At 34.5% G+C, this 5,742-nt stretch overlaps 1 pseudogene; it reads left to right on the top strand.

The window, feature by feature from the left end:
* The first annotated feature begins 2,296 nt into the window (after positions 1–2,296).
* On the top strand, positions 2,297–2,656 carry LOC116865649 (annotated as a pseudogene).
* The last annotated feature ends 3,086 nt before the right edge of the window (positions 2,657–5,742 follow it).

A 5,742-nucleotide genomic window follows, 5' to 3' on the forward strand; every position in this document is an offset into this window, starting at 1 on the left:
CTCTCTCTCTCTGTCAAATAAATAAATAAAATTTAAAAAAAAGAAATAAATAAAAACTGAATCTTTACTTCATATCATATACAAAATTTTTGGGTATTAAATAGTTCTGTGTAAGAAAACAAAAAATTAGTAGAACATATGAATATTCTTCATGACCAAAGGGTATGGAGTATTTACTAATGTATCTGAAAACAAAAACATATAGAAAAATGTATGATTAATTTGATTATGTTAATATTGATTGCTTTGTCTGAAAAGAAAACATTAAAAGAATAAAATTCAAGTTCTTGGCTGGAAGAATACATTTGAAATTCATATAACTAGCAGAGAATTGGTACCTACACTTCAAAGTACCCTCTTATCAAGCAAAAATAAGATGGAAAATGCTAAATTGCAAAAGTGGCAAAATGTATAAACTTTGTTGAGGAGACTATAGAACCTATAAATACATGAAAAGAATTTAAACTTTATCAGAAGTAATGGATATGTAAAACTTAACTACAGTTAAATATCTCTCATGCCCCCAAATTAGACAGTAATTTAAATGTTTGCCAATAATGGTGTGGTAAGGATATAGAGAAATAGGAAATCTTATATATTGTTGCTGGTGGAGGTGGAAGTTTTTATAGGCATTTTGGGGAGCAATTTGAAAATACTTATGGAATTAAATATGTGCATACCCTGTGACCCCCACACTCTATGGCTCAAAATATATAACATAATGAAACTCTTCCACAAGTCATAGAAGAAAAAAAATATATAGAAATAACTTCTGTATCAGAAATTTTTGCTAGAGCAAAACAACAATAATAATAATAAAATCCCAAACCAATGTATTTGGTGAAGTCATCCACTGGAAATTCACCTAGTGGTGAAAATGGTGAGCTTGATTTGCATTTATTAAGTTGGATAAACCTGAAGCATATGAAGTTGAAATAAGGGAATTTTCAGGAAGGCATACAGTATAGGGTACTACTTATACGAAAAATTATGCACATTATTTAGAGACATGTATATAAGTAGCAAATGTAGAATACACATGGGAAATTGAATTAAGGAGTATGGTTAGCTCTGGCAGGAGTGGGCAGTAGTGGGGTTAAATGTGAATGAGGATTTCAGCTGTGCTTATAGAGGTTTATTTCTTAGCCTGAGTAGTGGTTACCCATTGTTTATACTGTTTTATAATAACATTATATATCATAATATCTATAACATATATATGATAACACACATCATATATAATGATTTGTTATATAATTCCCTTTCTCATGCTTAAAATGTTTCAAAATAAATAATATGTAACAATGAAGGTAAGAGGCAGTGAAAGAGAGTACTGCCAAAGAGTAAACCACAGATTATGGTAATCTGAAACGGATACTAAAGTGGTAACTGGCCAGTCCTATACAACTAAATGGTGTGTTTGAGCCATAGCTCAAATCTTTTTCATTCTACTTCCTATGCTGTATACTTCATCAAACATAAATATTTAGATGTCCTTTTAGTAACTTGCCATTACACACACACACACACACACACACACACACACACATATATATATATATATATATATATATATATAATTATTATTTAACCAGGTAAAGCCTGGGGAATTTTGGAGATTCCAGGGATAATTGGGTCTGACTTTGCTCTCCAGGCAGTCACACGGTAGTTGTAATAGAACTGTTTTGTCTCCCAAATGATCAATTAAATCTTCTTTAAATATCCAGCATTTGAACACATGAAAATATTCCATGTCACTTTTTCTTTAAAGTATTCCAAAATTCATTGTTTATGCACTACACCCAGGGCTCATGCAATATGTGCCCTCCTTAATACCCACCACCAGGCTCACCCAACCCCCCACTCTCTTCCTCTCCAAAACCCTGTTTGTTTCTCAGAGTCTACAGTCTCCTCCGTGTTATTCCTTATGTTCCACAAGTAAGTGAAACCATATACCATGTCACTTTATCTCCAGGTGAAGCTATTTCATTTTATCTCCAGGTAAGGCACCTATCATGCAACCACTGTTAATCATTTCAGTCAATTTTGCCTCCCTTAACAATGTACAGGAATCCCTTAAGCATGTTGTAATTTCCTTTACCTTAAAGAATGACTAGCAGTACTCTGACTTCTCTGCTTTATAGGATTTTGCTAAACACAGAACAAAACAACCAATATGCACCAATACCCTGAATCTAAGCTTACATTCATCTTAGTTCTATAACCTGATGATTCAGTCTGCTATTCAAAATAAGGAAGGTGCTTCTTCTTGGGACAATGTTGATAGGCATTCAGAATGGTCCAGCGTTTGACATACCATTATAGAGTGACCTACAATACAGCCTCTAACAAAACTAGGTTGTCCAGAACCCTTGGTAATATAATCGTTTACCTTTATACTTAGAAGGTTGGAAAAGCACCAAAATTCTCTTCTGGCATGTGCCCTAGCTGACTTTGAGGAGTTCATGCTATAAGACCTGTAGTTTTTAAGAAGTTGTCTAAAATGGAAAAAAAAAAATATCATGTCAGCAGGGTCTATGATGGTTCCATATGTGCTAAATGTGTTCGTGATGGAATCAATCATGCTTTCCTTACTGAAGAGCAGAAAATCATTGTGAAAATGTTGCAGGCATAAGCACAGAACCAGCTAAATTAAAAAAAAAATGAAGATTTTTTTGAGTAATAAAAAAAAAAAAGAAAAAGAAAAAACAAAAGGAAACTGGAAGTTTGACCAAATAGGCTGCCAATGCATTTCAAGGGTCACCAGGTTTCCAGATGAAATTTCCAATTTGCTATTGAATTTGTTGTTAGTCCTTATTCTTTAACTCCCAGCCTTTTCATTCAGTCAGTTCTACAACTATGCAGCATCACAGTTTTAGGTGCCAAATACTATATCACTTAGGAAACATAAAACACAAACAATATGGGCTTAAATTACTTTTTCTCTCACATAGTACTATTTGAAAAAATTGGCAGCTCAAGAACCCAGACTTTCTGTGTTCTCCTCTGCCAGGATTAGCATGAGGTTCTAACTTTAGAGTCACAAGAAGTCACCTGTAATTACATCTATAATGCCCACATTCCATGCAGCAGAAAAGAGGACAGTCAACAGACTAACTGTCCTCTGTATAAGAAATCCCCAAAAGTCTCAGCGAACTTTACCTACATCTACGTGACCACTTTCAGCTAAAAGGGAAGCAGAGATCTGTAATAATTTAGCTGGGCTGCCTAGAATAAAGTTGCATTTATACCATTCTGATTTTTATTAAAGTTTTAACTCCTTATCAGGGCTGTTTCTCTTTTTTTAGATTCCCCAGGGTATTTTCTGTTCTTGCAGAATGGCTTAAGTGTCATCATGGTGGTTGAAAAGGAGCAGATCATTGGTTTGCTAACCTTGAGGCTTTCACTCACCTCTATCTACATCCCTCATACACCTGGTCAAGGGCATCCCATACATGTTGGCTATAGAAGTGTTCTATGCTCTGGGTTCTGTCAAAGTTCTGGGGTTTGCCTTCAAGTGACTTAGCATCATCTTGATCGTTTCTGAAGCTTGATGGCTTTCTCATTTAGTTCCTGGTAAATCAATTCAACCTGCCACTATCTGCAGGACCACAGGGCAGGCCCTCTGGTTCACAGTGGGACTATCCAGGGATGTTTGTATCTTTTCAAAGTGCTGGGAAAGCTGAGTGCTAGAAACTATAGTCTCTTATCTAAATTGTTTAACGCGCTGCAGTTAAGCCATTGTTTTTGACTTAAGAACAATCTCCTGTCAAACACCAAGGTGCATAGCAGTACACTAAACATCCACTAATTATGAATTCCTTCTTGCATCCTATAGGAGTTTTTTTGTTTGTTTGTTTGTTTTTGTTTTCATTGAATACTCACCTTTGTTTGATTCAGCCTTAAGGACAACAACAAAATAATTTGTTATACTTTTCTCTTTCCTCTCTCCTATACTTTTTCTACCTTCTTTCTGGAAACAAAAGAATTATCTACTTTTCCTTCTTGTTAATTGGGAACTTGTTGACAACATATTCTAATTCTTTTTCACTGTATTTGTAATTGCTTTCTCTTCTCCAGTGTAATAAATTATATGACTTATACTTAGTGAGAGAGGGATAGCAAATGAATTTTTTAATCGAGAAAAAAATGTGCCTGTTTAACAATTTTTAAATATAGAATAGTAGTTAACCTTGGCCTTTGGAGAGTGTCCTGTATATGTAGACATTCATTCATCCTCAAACTCCTCATTCTCTCAAATCTCCTAAGAAGAAATAATATAAGTCTTGTCTGCTCAGATCTTCATTATGTCTTAAAAATTTTGCTGACTCAGGAGTCCATAGAATGCCAGTGTATTTTCTTCAGGCTGGTTGTGTTGCCTGCAAAAGGTAGAAGTCAACTTTTGCTTCAATGCCTACTGCTTCTTCAAGGGACTATAAATAAGTTAACTTTTGCACAATGGATTGAAGGAAGCAATAGAAAGGCAATTCCTTTCTGAGTAGCAACTGGTTCTTTCACACAGCACCTAAAAAGACATATTTCTTGCTATTACAAATAATATGAAACTTTCGGTCTATTTCCTGTCCACTAATGACGATTTATTCTTATCCTAAAAGAAAATTCTTTCATCATTTTCTGGCTTTCAGTTCAGTCATTCCTTATACTGACTAACACTGAATGATGATTTGTTGCCTCTCTAGTGTTTTCTCATTTTGGTCTCGGTCATCAAAGCATTATGTCAGTGTGTTAGGCATATCAAACTAATCACTCTTTTATTAGCTTTTCAGTTTAAAATCCTATTCTTACATATTAGTTAACACTTACAAAGCATTTGCAATGAGAAGACACTGTTCCTTGTGCCTTATGTGTATTTATCCCATATAATAGTTATAACAACCCTGCTAATATCCTTAACTTACAGAATGCAAGCCTCAGGAAGAGAGAGGTTTAAGTAACTTGTTAAAAGTCTCATGGTTAGAAAGTAGTAACTAACCATCTAACCAGGATTCAATCCAAGCAGCCTGGCCCAGAATCTGGATTTAAACAGTAACCATACGACCATTCTCAGGTTGATTACTGAATTTGATAAATTATATTGCCTAAGCAAAGAAAGTTGCTGAACCTGAATGTTAGTATAAAAGACCCTGAAAGGATGGATTTGCCAAGTAAGTTCTATGCAGGAATGGGAAGAATCATTTTGAGTGGTTTACTTCAAGCAACAAATCTCTGTATTTCTATGCAATGCTGGATTTTTCCTTAAAAATAGATGACAGGGATAGTTTCAGAAAATTTCAAGATGGAAACTTATTTATCAGTCTTGAAAACATCAGTATGGTTGTTGACCTGTGTGCAGATTCTAGGAAGTGATATAGTTAAAATCTGCTTAAGTTATAAATGATAGGAGAGTATGTACCAACTACTTGATGAGAGAAAGAAATGGTTATATCAGTAATTAGAGAGACAAGAATACTTTATAAACAATTGTAAGGAGAAATTTAGACTACTCAGAGAATAAGGGGAATTAAGGATGCTAAGGAAGAAATTAGAGATAGGACAGAATGTGTGTAAGTGATAGAGGCAAATCTGCAAAGAGAGAATCTATTGGTATTCTGAGCTACAGCAAAGTATCAGTGTCTACTGATCAGCAATTCTTTCAAGATAATTAAAAGTCAGAAGATTACAGAGTTTTCTTAATGGCGTGATGGGGGATGATTCAAGTGAGAAACAATTTTGGAGTGTGTA

The sequence above is a fragment of the Lontra canadensis genome, unplaced genomic scaffold (genome assembly GCF_010015895.1).
Source record: "Lontra canadensis isolate GAN:19392208 unplaced genomic scaffold, GSC_riverotter_1.0 scaffold1, whole genome shotgun sequence".
In the NCBI taxonomy this organism is placed as follows: Eukaryota; Metazoa; Chordata; class Mammalia; order Carnivora; family Mustelidae; genus Lontra; species Lontra canadensis.